The 15,898-nt window shown below is 47.9% G+C and overlaps 1 protein-coding gene across 1 annotated transcript in view; it reads left to right on the top strand.

The window, feature by feature from the left end:
• PIWIL1 (piwi like RNA-mediated gene silencing 1) overlaps positions 1-15,898 on the top strand; it is a 1,696,151-nt gene that overhangs the window by 456,907 nt on the left and 1,223,346 nt on the right. The window lies entirely within an intron of this gene.

Raw genomic sequence — 15,898 nt, 5'->3', positions numbered from 1 at the left:
TCGCATCCGAAGGCAAGGCCACCTCGTCGGTGCCAAAGACATCGGTCACCGACGCATCTCTCGTGGCTGCTTCACTACAGAGGATTAAAGACAAGGTTTTTTCTTCGTCGACGCCTACGCCATCGACGCAGAAGGCGGCAGACGTCCCGGTCAAACCGGCAAGTAAGCTCCTCTTCCTTCTACCGCCAAAAGTGGTGCCGAAGGCCTTTTCCACGAAATCGACGCCAAAGAAGTCGGAATCTTCTACGGCAGGGACATCTTCGGGTCAACTGCTCGACCCTGAAGAGGATTCAGAGTGTTTCATAGACGCGGACACGGGGAAGTTGACCCTTTATAAAAGGAAGATCACTTCGCAGCCGGTGGAATCCTACGTCATTCCCCTAAAGAAGAAAAAGTTTCCACAGGACGCCTCAGGCCTCATGGAACCTATCCAGCCTCCTCTGGGAAGGAGCCCAACACCGTCTCCAGACCACTCTGAAAGCGAGGGCTATGCTGAAGATGAACAATACACGTTCCCAGTCAATGCACCTGATGCACAGCCAGATTCTTATTATGGCATTGGGGACCAAGGCACCCAAGATGTGGGGCAAGACCCACAGACTTTCAGTACACGTGCATCCCCTACAGAGGATTCTGCAGGTTTTCATGCACTCATTGAGAGGGCAGCTGCTAATCATGATGTGGACATGCATGCTGACCCAGTTGAGGAGGACTTTCTATTCGACACATTTTCAGTTTCGGAAAGAAATGTAAAGACCCTGCCTATGCTCAAAGGGGTCCTCAAGCATGCTGCGGACATCTTTAAAGAGCCTACCAGGGCGAGGGTGGTCAACCCACGTATTGAAAAAAAGTACAGACCAGCGCCTGCAGACCCTGCATACATTCGAGGACAATTGCCCCTTGACTCCTTGGTGGTAGCAAACGCACGCAAGAGGGCCAACTCCCAAACAACGGGTGAAGCTCCTCCCCCGGATAAGGAGTCCAAAGTGCTAGAGGCAGGAGGCAAAAGAGTGGCTGCACAGGCTGCCAATTTCTGGCGTATTGCAAATACACAGGCACTACTGGCACGGTATGATAGATCACATTACGACACACTAGAGCAGATTGTAGAACACCTGCCTCCGCAGTTTCAAGAGGGCACCAAAATGATTATACAAGAAGGACAACTGATTTCCAACGCGGCCATAAAGTGCGCACTTGATGTCGCGGACACAGCCGCTAGGGCCATTAACACCAGTGTCATGCTCAGAAGACAGGCTTGGCTCCGCATATCGGGGTTCAAACCTGACATTCAAACAACCATACTTAATCAACCAGTCAATCCTGATAGACTGTTTGGTCCAGATGTTGACACCACCCTGGAAAAGATTAAAAAGGACACTGAAACCGCTAAATCGATGGGGGCCCTACAATCTCAGCAGTTTCGTGGCAATAATTTTCGTCGCTCAGGTGCACGTGGAGTCACCAGAGGACAGATGGGTCAACAGTCACAGTTCCCTAGAGGTGGAGCACAGTCCTCCTACCCCAAACAAAACAAGAGGGGCTACAGGGGAAACAGCAACAAAGGACGTGGCAAAGGAGGCAACAATTCACGCTCCTCTGCCCCGAGCAACCAGTGACTCTCTGTCACTGCCCCCCGACCATTTAACACCTGTCGGGGGGAGAATACAGCAGTTCCTGCCCGTCTGGATCAACATCACCACAGACAGGTGGGTGCGACAGCTTATCCAGTACGGTTATTGTCTAGAGTTAAAGTCCACTCCACCCAACATTCCACCAAGGCAAAGACCTATGTCCGCAGAGCACTTGCACTTATTGCAGCAAGAAGTGTTGGTGATGCTGCAAAAAGGGGCAATCGAGCTCGTGCCAGTGGGGGAGGAAGGCACAGGGGTTTATTCCCTGTACTTCCTCATTCCAAAGAAGGACGGATCTCTCAGACCAATTCTGGATCTCCGTCCCCTCAATCTGTACATACTGTCAGAGCATTTCCACATGCTTACACTGCAACAGATTCTTCCTATGTTGAACAAAGGAGACTTCTTAGCAACCTTAGATCTCAAGGATGCTTATTTCCACATTCCGCTACATCCGTCCCACAGAAAGTACCTCAGGTTTACTATCCAGGGCACGCATTATCAGTTCAAAGTCCTACCCCTCGGAGTCACAACTGCCCCAAGGGTGTTTACCAAGTGTCTGGCGACAGTAGCAGCGCACCTCAGGAGGCAGAACATCCATGTCTATCCCTACCTCGACGACTGGCTCGTTCAAGCCAGGTCGGAACAGCAGTGCGCCGCGGACATGTCGACTACCATTCACCTCCTTCACGACCTGGGTTTCTCGTTGAATTACCCAAAGTCACACCTTCAGCCGGCACACGTCCGGCAGTTTCTGGGTGCGACAATCAATACCCTGACAGCCTCGGCACAACCAAACCAGGTCAGGATAGACGGCATACAGTCTTTAATCCAGAAGTTCAGACCGGGACACTCACTTCCAGCAAGAGTGTTCATGCAGTTGATAGGCATGATGGCCTCCTGCATCTTCATAGTCCCTCACGCACGGTTGCATATGCGCCCGCTCCAGGAGTGCTTAGCAAATCAGTGGACACAGGCTCAGGGACAATTAACAGACCTAGTGTTGGTTACCAGTCGGGCATACAACTCTCTGCATTGGTGGACTCCACACAACCTTTGCAAGGGCCGACTGTTCCAGGAGCCAGTGCCACAAGTTATCCTGACGACGGACGCATCTCTCCAGGGATGGGGAGCACACCTGCTCACTTACACAGTGCAGGGACTATGGACGACGCAGCAACAGAAGATGCACATCAACTATCTAGAACTGATGGCGATCTTCATGGCACTCAAGTCCTTCATTGTACATCTGTGCAACAAAGTGGTGTTAGTCCGGACGGACAACATGACCGCGATGTACTACATCCAAAAGCAGGGGGGCACCCACTCACCACAGCTGTCTCACCTGGCTCAGAGCATGTGGAAGTGGGCCATTCAGAGGAACATCTTCCTCATGGCAGAACACCTCCCGGGGAAGGACAATCAGATGGCGGATCTGCTCAGCAGATACAGTCATCAAATGCACGAGTGGGAGATACATCCATCGGTACTCCAGCCGTACTTCCAAAGGTGGGGGCGTCCAGACATAGACCTGTTCGCCACAAGGGAGAACGCAAAATGCCAAAGCTTCGCCGCCAGGTTCCCACACCCCCAATCGCAGGGCAATGCGATATGGATGAACTGGTCAGGCAAATTTGCTTACGCTTTTCCCCCGACACCCCTGATACCACTGGTGGCGAGGAAACTACGGCAACACTCCATGACACTCATCCTAGTTGCTCCAACGTGGGCGCGCCAAGCATGGTACACCACGTTCCTCGAACTCTCAGTGGTCCCGCATCAAAGACTGCGCCTCACGCCCAGGCTTCTGACGCAGAACCATGGAGAAATTCAGCATCCAGATCCGCAACAGCTCAACCTAGCTATCTGGCTCCTGAAGTCTTAGAGTTTGGGTACCTAAACCTTGCCTACCTCCTGAATGCATGAACATCATCAAGGAGGCGAGGAAGCCGTCAACCAGAGCATGCTATGCCGCAAAATGGAAGCGTTTTGTCATTTACTGTGCAGACAATGACATAAACCCGCTAGATGCATCTATCCCTAACATCATTTGCTATCTGTTACACCTTTATAAGTGCAAACTAGCGTTCACTTCTATTCGGATACATCTATCCGCCATCGCAGCTTACCTTCAAAATAGGCAGCATCTCTCAGTCTTCAGGGTGCCGGCCATTAAAGCGTTTCTGGAAGGCCTGAAGCGAGTCATTCCCCCAAGAACACCGCCAGCTCCCGTGTGGAACCTCAATGTGGTCCTCACAAGACTGATGGGACCACCGTTTGAGCCAATGCACTCGTGCGAACTGCAATTCCTAACGTGGAAAGTTGCTTTCCTAATTGCCATTACGTCACTAAGACGAGTAAGTGAGTTGCAAGCACTCACGATACAAGAGCCATTCATCCAGATTCATCCAAATAGGGTAGTGCTACGCACTAACCCCAAATTCCTTCCAAAGGTGGTGTCACATTTTCATCTCAACCAAACTATCGATTTGCCTGCATTCTTCCAGAACCCACAAACAGTGGCGGAAAGGATGCTCCATACGTTAGACGTACGGAGGGCATTGATGTACTACATAGACAGGACACAACACTTTAGGAAGACAAAACAACTCTTTGTTGCCTTCTCACCACAACACAAAGGCAACCCAATTTCCAAAGCAGGAATAGCCAGATGGATTGTTAAGTGCATTCAAATCTGTTATCATAAAGCCAAGCGCACTTTAACAATACCCCCAAAGGCACACTCCACACGCAAGTTGGGGGCATCCATGGCTTTCCTTGGAAACATTCCTCTAGAGGACATTTGCAGAGCAGCCACGTGGATTACACCACATACCTTTACAAAACACTACTGTGTTGATGTACATTCCAAACAGCAAGCGGCTGTAGGACAGGCTGTTCTCAAAACACTTTTTCAGGTTTCTGCAGCTGGCACGGGCAACCGCCGCTGATGGAGGGACTGCTATGTATTCTATGCTAAGATATGAATTTAGCAGCCCACATGCCTCGAACTGAATATGCTACTTACCAGTATGCATCTGTTCTTGGCATGTAGGGCTGCTAACATTCATATCGCCCACCCTCCTCCCCGGTGCCTGTCGCAGCTGCAGATATACTATTGTATTCAATCATTAGCATGGACATCCTTTACACTTTTCACTCCATCCTCTGCCACAATGGCGAAAAACAATCTGGGGATGGAGCCGATGCCCATGCGCACTGTAGTCCAGGGGAGGAGCCACCCATCTCAGGATACTTCGAAGACTCTTCCAGGACAACAATGTGCGATCATCCAGACCCAACACTAGGTGGCGATCTAATGCTAAGATATGAATGTTAGCAGCCCTACATGCCAAGAACAGATGCATACTGGTAAGTAGCATATTCATTAGATACTAGGCACCTGAGTAAGATAGTGCCCCCCTTTAAGCAAGGGTATGATATCCACAAATGGATAACTGCTTTGGAGAGGGCTTGCACTGTACAGTGTGTCCCCCAGAGTCAGTGGGCAGCTATCTTGTGGCTCTCCTTTGAAGGTAAAGGAAGAGACCAGCTCCTCACTACTAGAGCTGAGGATGCTAATGATTACCAAGTCCTGAAAAATACACTGATAGATGGGTTTGGCCTAACCACTGAGCAGTACAGGTTGCTGTTCAGGGATATCCAGAAAACTCAGTCTCAGGATTGGTCTGACTTTGTAGATTGTGCCAATAAGGCTTTGGAGGGCTGGTTGCTGGGCAGTAAAGTTACTGATTACACAGGATTTAATAATCTGATCATGAGAGAACAGATTTTAAACATTTGTCAGAACCAGTTGTTGCATCAGCATCTTGTTGACTCAGATCTGACCTCTCCACAAGAATTGGGAAAGATGGCAGACAGATGGGTCAGAACAAGAGTTGAGCAGAACCAGGGCCAGAATCAAGGTGGTCAGAAGAAAGCAGACCAGAAGGGTAAAGATACAAAAGGTGAACAAAATGACCAGAAGTCTTCGACAGGTCCCCAACAGTCCAAAGAGGGTGGGGGTCAGGCTTCCCAGAAGAAGACTCAAGAAGGCCAGTCTAAAAGGTGGTGCCAGTACTGTAAAAGTAAAACTCACTGGTTTAGTGAGTGCACCAAGAAAGGAGGGCAGACTCCTGCTACTGCAGCCCCTAAGGCACCTGTGACCCCTAGTACAGCCAGCAGTAGTAGTGCACCTCCCAAGGGTTTAGTTGGGTTAACCTTGGGTTCTGAGGGGTATGACAACTTAGTTGGCACACTCACTCAGGCTGTCCTTGTCTGTACAGGGGATATGGATATATCCCCTGATGTCAGTCCCAATACTTTAGGCTAATACAGACAGACACCTTTTATCAATGGCAAAATGGCTCAGGCCTATAGGGACACTTGTGCCAGTGTCACAATGGTGACACCTAACTTTGTGGACCCTGGACAGATCATGCCAGGTACAGATTTCCTGGTGACCAATGCAAGCAATGTCACTACCAGTCACAGTATGGCAATTGTTGCTTTCTCCTGGGGAGGGGTAATTGGCCAAAAGAAGGTTGTAGTTAGTTCAGACCTCCCAGTGGATTGTTTGTTGGGCAATGATTTGGAGTCATCACAATTGTCAGAAGTGGAGCATAGGACTCACATGGAGATGTTAGGCTTGCCAGCACATGTGCTTGCTGTGACTAGGTCACAGGCCAGAAGACGCCCCACTGAACAGGTGCTGGATCCTGGAACAATGGACCAGACACCTTCCACGAAGAAGAGCAGTAGGGTTAAGTCACTCTGATGCTTTGTGAGGTTGCAGTGCAGTGAGGCATTTTTAACTCATCACCTTTCTTCCTGTCTACTCCTCGTTGGATTAACTTTACCGGGATTCCTGTTTGCCTGCTGCTTGGACTGAACGAGGGAAAGGCAGGGCTGCGAGCGGAGTGCTACTGCCGGCCAGGGACTACCTGTCCCAGAAGCACCGCTGGCCGGACCAGCTGCACCTGGGCTGCTCTCCCCGCCTGCCCCTCCCCATCAGATGTAAAAGCTGAGAGTTTGAGCACACGTTGGGTCGCTCTGATGCTTTGTGAGGTTGCAGTGCAGTGAGGCATTTTTAACTAGTCTCCTTTCTTCCTGTCTACTCCTCGTTGGATTAACTTTACCGGGATTCCTGTTTGCCTGCTGCTTGGACTGAACGAGGGAAAGGCAGGGCTGCGAGCGGAGTGCTACTGCCGGCAAGGGACTACCTGTCCCAGAAGCACCGCCGGCCGGACCAGCTGCACCTGGGCTGCTCTCCCCGCCTGCCCCTCCCCTTTACCCATAGTTCTATATATTGGTGAGACCGGTCCACTGCGCGGGAGCGACCGGGAGAAGCCCGGGAAAAGGGCGGGACAGTCTGCAACAGTCCGTGACTGACAGAGACTGGACTGGGCCAGGAACGCTGCCCATTTTACCTGCAAGTCATTACCGCTGTAGGCGGATTTTCCTAGACAATTATCTGCACCTGATGGTCTTTAGGGCTATATTGTAATCCAACGTTAGTGGTGGTTTGCTGCACGAGGTGGGTCACCATAGTCTGTGACTATAGCTGTTACTGGTATGTCCAAACAAAAACAAACTGTTGTACCTGCAAACACAATGGACAATTATTTATTCCAAGTAGTCACCAAAATAAATAGTGATAGAAGGGCCTCCCTGGGGACGAGTCCAACTGCTAGTATTAATCTAGTTGACCCACCCCAAGTACACATTTCTGCTCTAGAAAACACTAGTGAAATAGAAGCACTCTCACAGCATAGTATTGAGGGCCCTGCTGATAATGCCTCCCCATCATCCCCATCGAGCAAAGTGGAAGAGGTTGCTCAAGGTGGTGTAGATCCGGATATAGTATCAGTAGAAGTTAATACCGTAAGTCCTACTCCAGTCCCGGCACCAAGGGTGGCGAAAGGACCTACGAAGGATAAACCCAGGCGCGATGGTCTACACTCTGGCAAGAATAGACCTACAACCCCTCCGCGTAAAAATAGTATAGAAGATTTGGGGGCTGAAGACGAGGGTATTATGCAATGGGACGAAGCCAATATTAAAAAAACTACTAGGCATGTTTGACTGGAAAATGAAAGGGCTAATCAAGCCACTCTTATCTAAGATCGACCATCTCACTGATAAGGTTAACAAGCTTGAGGGCCTTTTGACAAACACAAATGTATGTATGGGGGAGCTGCCAAACAAGATAGTAGATAAAATTGAGCACATACATTTTAGGGAAGATAGAAATATAGGAAATGGGGACACTTTGGTACACATACAACCACCCATCCCTACCCCAGCCCCATCAATAAATAACGGCCTCCAGCCAGACCCATTGACTAGTGTTGAGGCCAGTGAAGACCCTCTTGTGGAAACAGGGCCAATGGAATTAATTGTTGAAGCTTCCCCTTTAATCCTGGTCTTAGCTAATGTACCAATCTTGAAGCACGGCCAGGCAGAGTCTCCTCAATCACTTAAAACTAAAGCCCTATATTGGTTGTCTAACATGCACATCTCTGATCGGGGTAAACATATACTATCAGAGGAATTGTTAAATGCGAGAAGGGTAAAATGGATAGGCAACAGCCCAAAGAGATTTGCAGGCGACTGTGTTGTACTGAATTTTAGAGACCCGGAGGTGTTGCCTGAAATCTTACCCAATCTTCTGCCCCCTCAACGCAGAACAGCGGAAATTGTCCCCCTTACACTCGACTTCTTTTATAGTAGGAGAGGTCTTATTGCTAGACCCAGTATTTTAAGGACAAAATGGTCTACAGTGTCACGCAGAAGTGGTGGAGGTGGGGGCGGCAGTGGGATTGGTGGTGCCTGGAGATGTGACTGGGGCATAAACCTAGAAAACAGATTCACCGCCCTTTCAAATTTAAATGAGTGCGATTGACTCATACAGCAATATATTGGGACAGGACATTACAGCCAAGTGAGAGTAGATAATGATACCATTATAACAGAGGGTACATCAGTCCTGGCACACCGAAGCAATTGTAAGCTAACATGTAACACCAGGAAAAGTGTGGAGAGATTGGCTGACCTTGAAGGGCATAGTAACCTAATCCGGGGTAATGGCAGCGACCCAATATCTGAACCCCAATCAGATGAAGTATGTACTGCCCCTTTTAGAGTACCTCCAGAAGTCATATCCCCAAGTAATCGTTCAAGTTCTGCCCAAACTGGCCCACCTGGAGATAGTCCACCGTTGTCCTTCATTTCTTGGAATCTTGCGGGGATAGGGAGTAAAATGATATCAACTGAATGGTGTGCCTTTATCGATCTGCATGATATCATATTATTCCAAGAAACTTGGTCAGTAAGCCCTGTCCATCGGGTGGGATCTCAACTTCTTCATTCCTGCTGTGTCAAATGGTAAAGGTAGACCTTTAGGAGGAATGCTGATTTGGATTCGTCAATCATTGAATTGCTCGATTAGACAAAAAATGCTCCCAAGTGGGGATATTTTATCAGTTATCATTAAATGGAATAATGGCGAAGAACTTGCCCTCTTTAATATATACGCTAGGGGGGTCAAAGGGGGGGGTGGGGGGGGAGTCCTCAGAAGTAGTAAAGGTCCTAGAACAGGAGTTAGAAACCTTGCCCACAGACCAGTTTATAATTATTGGGGGGGATTTAAATACCACCTTTGAACCCCTGGGCCAGGAGGACAAATTTCTTGCCGAAGAAGAGGATAGTAAATGGGGCATCCCACTGCTTGAGATCACTACAGTTAAGAAATGGAGTACAGTTGCTATTCAAGTGAAGAGTCTTTGTTTAGCCAGGGGGCTTAGAGCAGCAAATGGTCGCACAGCTTCTGATCGGGTTGGAAACAACACGTTTGATAACGGGCGGGCATCCAGTAGAATTGACTATTTCCTGATAGACATCAGGGCTTGGAGTAAACTGGTAGATATGTCCGTAGCGAAAAGATTGGAAAGCGATCATAATCCGCTGTGTATGGATTTCAAGCCCTACTCAGAGGGAAGGGGGGGTAGTTTAGAGGACGAGAGAGTGACCTTGGATTTAGTAAGCTCTAACAATCAGCGCCACCTAAAGTGGGGGAAGCTAGTAGAGGATGAGGGGAAGTTTGACGAACTTAAGAAAGTAGTAGGCGAGGAAGTAGATCGTATAAATTCATTTTTATGTAACGCCAATTTTAGCGATACTATGATGGAGGCCCATAACAAATTCTTCTCTAGACTACAAACCTTCTTTTTAAAACCAGCAAGTAGCAATAAGGGTAAAAACCATCAAATCTGCCAGGGGTGGTATAATAAAAATTGTAGACAGGCACGCCATAAACTTAGTAAAGCACTCCGGCTGGGGAACGCAGCAGTGGTAAGAGAAGCTAGGGATATCTACAGACGTGCTCAAAAGCAGGCAAAGAAGACGTGGGATGAGGAAATCTGGTGCGAGCTTAGAACTGCTTGTGCGGCCAAAGATTCAAAATCATTTTGGTCTAAGGTAAAGTGGGGATGGGGAGGGCAGGCTGCCTCTCCTCAAAACCATGTTGCCGTTGACTGGATAGCATTTTTTAAACCACAATATGCTCGTAACCAACTGTTACCCAGTGATGACCACCCACTAAGTGTTTATTTTAAGCACAATGTTTTCAATGAGAACGATGTTAGTCTTGCCCTTGATTGTGTAACAAGGGGAAGAGCGCCTGGCATGGATGGTATACCGGCTGATATTTACCTAAGCGATAGGAACTCATGGTGTAAATACTTTTCTTGTCTTGCCAATGCATTGGCAAAGGGGTGGTGAGGTTCCACTGTCCTGGAAAGGAGCAGAAATAATACCTGTGTACAAAAAGGGGGATAAATCACTCCCCTGTAACTATCGACCCATCAGTCTCATAGACTCGGCCCAGAAACTGATGGGCCGTATGGTCCAGAACAAACTTCAAGTATGGATTGATGAAAACAACATCTTGTCTCCATACCAAGCAGGATTTCGTCCCCTGACAAGCTCAATAGACCAGGTATTTTATTTTATTGCTTTATACTGGAGGAATGTCACCCTAAAAAATGGCCCCTTGTACGCTGTCTTTGTCGACCTAAAGTCAGCTTTTGACTTGGTCCCCCGAGACAAGCTTTGGAAAGTTCTGGCCGACGAAGGGATAAGTCAGGAACTTCTCACACTTATTGTACGACTGCATGAAAACAGTTATGCTAAAATTAGATGGGGGTCGCAGGGAGAAGTAACCAAGCCCTTCCCAGTAAGCGTGGGGTGAGACAAGGCTGCGTCCTGGCGCCCACATTATTCTCGATATACATAAATGGAATAGTAGACTTTTTGAAAAAGTCCCCTTCTGATGCCCCATTAATCGCTGGTTCGCGTGTCCCCGTCCTTATGTTTGCGGACGACACGCTGATATTATCCCGCACCCCAAGTGGCCTCCAAAAGGCGGTAAATGCTTTTGGGGAGTTTTGCGACTTGCGAGGCCTAGAATTAAACACCAGCAAGACAAAGTTTATGTGCATGAATTGTAGGACAACATTCAGGGGGGTTATTACTTACAAATGTATACCTCTTGAACAAGTAGATGCCTTTACCTACTTGGGAATAACACTCCAGGGGAACATGAAATGGAAGTCTCACCTAGACACCGCTGCCCTAAAGTTCAGCCAATTAACAGGAGCATTATTATTAAAACACAAAGCTTCCTTAACGAAACCGATAAATTGTGTGCTTGAGATATACCAAATGAAAGCTATCAGCGCCAGTTTATATGGCTCAGAACTATGGGGTTTTGGCAACCTAGCAAACTTGTCCACAATAGAAAACAAGTTTCTCAGGGGTCTGGTGGGAGCACCGCAAAGTACCCCTACTGTACCTCTAAAATTGGACCTGGGTAGGAAAAACATTGTGGACATAGCAAAGTTGCGCCCGTTGCTATATTGGAGACGGTTAATGGTAACCCCGGAGTTAGCCCACTACGCTACAGCGTTGTTAGATGTTGTCTTGCTCGATGAGTTTCATAAAATAGCCTGGTTAAAAGACCTACGAGGGCTACTGTCAGAGCTAAATCTAGACCACCTGTGGGGCAATCCTGATGTGTCTTCTTTTCCCTCAAAGATCGAGATAAAACGGCTGTATTGGGAGATGGTGAACTATAGAATTTTTGCAAATGGTAATAATTGTTCGTTGTCGAGACGCTTTCTGGATCTAAAAATGATTCCATTGTTTGAAACTTATTGGGACTTGATTGAGAAACCATACGACAGGAAACTGTATTTTCAATTTAGTTGGATCACTCCCAGTAAATATGTTTAAAAAGAAATGGTCTACAGCATGGGATGAACATTGCTACCTTTGTAAAGATAAACCTGAGCACGTCTCCCATATATTGTTTTGCTGTCCCTTATATGTAAATCCAAGACGTAAATGGATAAGACCTCTTTGCCTTAATATGTGGACGAGTAGCCAAGTGGTAGCACTTAGGATACTGGAGACTGATGGTTCTCCATTATTTGCAATTGCAGTCGCAAAGTTCTTGGGCTGGGCCTGGGCCATCCGAACACGTACCTTGCTAGGAAAAACGCTGTGAAGATTTGTAGTTTTTACCCATAAAGTTTTTTAATTATGAGTATAATTAATGATGATTCAAATGTTAAAAGCTTATTGCATTCGACTTATAACTGTATAATTCTTGTTTTAATACTGTGTATATAGATTAGTGTTTTTTTATGTATAGTGTTAATGAGGAAGTGCTTTTATGACTGATGTCGAATAAAGCTTTGAAAATTGAATTGCATTGCCTTCCCCCTTGCCCCAGGTTGAGGATCAAGTCTCAGAGGAGGCTGACCTACAGGAATTGAGGGAAACTGAGCCTAAAGAATTTGAACTTGATCAAGTTGAATTTCTGGGCTCAGGGGGACCCTCAAGAGAAGACCTGGGGAAGGACCAATTAGACTGCCCTTCCCTTGAACCCCTCAGACAGCAGGCTGCTGCTGAGGCTGCTGGGAACGCCACAGGTACCCACAAGGTATACTGGGAAGATGGACTCCTGACCACTGAAGCAAGAGACCCCAAGCCTGGCATGACCAGGAGGCTGGTTGTACCCTTGTCTCAGAGAGGTTTCCTCCTTACCTTGGCCCATGAGATTCCCTTAGCAGGTCACTTAGGCCAGACAAAGACTTGGGACAGGCTTGTCTCACACTTTCACTGGCCTCACATGAATGAGGATACCAAGGAGTTTTGTCGCTCCTGTGTCACTTGCCAAGCCAGTGGTAAGTCAGGTGGCACAACAAAGGCCCCCCTTATACCAATGCCTGTGGTGGGGGTGCCCTTTGAAAGAGTGGGGATTGACATTGTTGGTCCAATGGAACCCCAGACAGCATCAGGGCACAAGTTTATACTGGTGGTAGTGGATCATGCCACCAGGTATCCTGAAGCTATTCCCCTTAAGACCACTACAGCACCTGTTGTGGCAAGAGCCCTAGTTGGAGTGTTCTCCAGAGTGGGCTTCCCTAAGGAGGTTGTCTCTGACAGAGGTGCAAACTTCATGTCAAGCTACTTAACTGCTATGTGGAAGGAATGTGGTGTCAACTACAAGTTCACTACACTCTATCATCCACAATGCAATGGGCTTGTTGAAAGGTTCAACAGGACCCTAAAAGGGATGATTCATGGACTTCCTGAAAAGCTCAGGTGTAGATGGGATGTCCTGATTTCCTGCCTTTTGTTTGCTTACAGAGAGGTCCCACAGAAGGGGGTTGGCTTCAGCCCTTTTGAACTTCTGTATGGTCATCCTGTGAGAGGACCCCTGTGTTTGGTTTAGGAAGGATGGGAGAGACCTCTCAAAAAGCCTGCAACCAGCATAGTGGACTATGTACTTGGTCTCCGCTCCAGGATGGCTGAGTACATAGAAAAGGCATCTGAAAACCTTAAGGCCAGCCAAGAACTCCAAAAAGCTTGGCATGACCAAAAGGCTGTCCTGACTGTTTATCAGCCTGGACAGAAGGTGTGGGTGTTGGAGCCAGTGGCCCCAGCAGCACTCAAAGACAAATGGTCGGGGCCCCACACAATTCTTGAGCAAAAGGGAGAGGTCACCTACCTGGTGGACCTTGGAACTCCCAGGAGCCCCCACAGGGTGCTCCATGTCAACAGGCTCAAAGCATATGTCGACAGTAAGGACATGAGCTTGCTCATGGCCATAGATGAGGGACAGGAGGAAGAGAGTGACCCTCTCCCAGACCTGCTCACTCAGAATCCTGATGATGGATCAGTAGATGGTGTTGTCTTTTGTGGCAGCCTCTCTGAACATCAGCAGAGGGATTGCAAACAAGTTCTTCAATCCTTCAGGCATATGTTCTCTCTAACACCCAGTCAGACCAATTGGTGTACCCATGAGGTTGACACTTTGGACAGCTTGCCAGTTAAGAGTAAAATCTACAGGCAGCCTGATCATGTTAGAGACTGCATCAAAACAGAAGTGCAGAAAATGTTGGAGTTGGGAGTCATTGAACCCTCAGATAGCCCTTGGGCTAGTCCAGTAGTTCTAGTGCCAAAGCCTCACACCCAGGGTGGTAAGAAAGAGATGAGGTTTTGCGTAGACTACAGAGGTCTCAATGCAGTCACTAAGACTGATGCCCACCCAATACCAAGGGCAGATGAACTTAGATAGATTGGCTTCTGCCAACTACTTAAGTTCATTTGACCTGACAGCTGGGTATTAGCAAATCAGGTTAGCTGAGGATGCCAAGCCCAAGACAGCATTTTCTACCCCTGGTGGGCATTATCAATTTGTGGTAATGCCCTTTGGTTTGAAAAATGCACCTGCCACCTTCCAAAGGCTGGTGAATCATGTTCTCACTGGGTTGGATGACTTCTGTGCAGCATATCTTGATGATATTGCTGTCTTTAGCTCCACCTGGGAGGATCACCTGGTCCACCTGAGGAAAGTGTTAGAGGCTCTGCAAGCAGCAGGTCTCACTATCAAGGCCACCAAGTGCCAGATAGGGCAGACACAGGTTGTATACTTGGGCCACCTTGTAGGTGGAGGCCAAGTTCAGCCACTGGAGAGCAAGATAGTCAATCAGGGACTGGGCTCCTCCAACCACCCAGACTCGGGTTCGAGCTTTCTTGGGCCTGACTGGTTACTACAGAAAGTTTGTCAGGAATTATGGATCAATTGTGACTCCAATTAATGAACTGACAAGTAAGAAAATGCCAAAAAAGGTTCAGTGGACAGCAGGCTGTCAAAAAGCATTCGATGACCTAAAGCAGGCCATGTGCACAGCACCTATCCTCAAGAGTCCAGACTACTCCAAACCATTCATTGTCCAAACAGATGCTTCTGCGTTGGGTGTGGGAGCTGTTCTATCTCAACTGAATTTTGATGGTCAAGACCAGCCCATTGCTTTTATAAGCAGAAGGCTGACCCCCAGAGAGAAAAATTGGTCAGCTATTGAGAGGGAGGCCTTTGCTGTGGTTTGGGCCCTGAAGAAACTGAGGCCATACTTGTTTGGCACTCATTTCAAGATTCAGACCGACCATAAGCCCCTCTTGTGGCTGAATCAGATGAAGGGTGAAAACCCCAAACTGCTTAGGTGGTCCATTTCCCTACAGGGGATGGATTTTACAGTGGAGCATAGACCTGGCACTGATCATGGCAATGCAGATGGGCTCTCCAGGTATTTCCACTTAGAGCAAGAAGACTCACCTGGTCAAGGTTAGTTTATTGTCCCAAAGTTTGGGGGGGGGTCATGTAGGAGAGTAGGGTCTGCAATCCTATGATCACCCAGATTTTTTGCTTTTGTTTCACTGGTTTACTGCTTTCTCTGGCTGTGGGCCTGCCAATCAGACCCACAGCCTAGCTATTCTCTCACTAAATTGACATGTGTACCTTAGGTGCATTATCCAATTGGTACTGGGCCACCTTATCAGACCCTGTAACTCAGGGCATAGGTGTACCCAGGGCCTACCAGGGGCTGAAGCATGTATTATGCCACCCCTGGATGGCCATCTAAATCTGACACAACTGGCTGCACGACAGCTGGGGCAAGGTGGTGTAATCACCCTTTGCTTTAGATATAGTATACCTATATCTAACCCTAAAAATGGACACACAGATTCCTATCAGTCACTCCTATGGCAGGCCTTGACAATCCTGAAGGCAGAGTGCTTAGAATCGTGTGAAATGGTGCTCTGGCATGAGCTGAGCCCGTTTGCAGCTTGCGGAACCAAGTCGTAATAGCTGTTCCATGATAACGCATACCATATACTCTTAAGTGCATTATAAT

Source organism: Lissotriton vulgaris, chromosome 11, assembly GCF_964263255.1.
Source record: "Lissotriton vulgaris chromosome 11, aLisVul1.2, whole genome shotgun sequence".
Classification (NCBI taxonomy): Eukaryota; Metazoa; Chordata; class Amphibia; order Caudata; family Salamandridae; genus Lissotriton; species Lissotriton vulgaris.
This window is presented reverse-complemented; position numbering and strand designations above follow the sequence as displayed.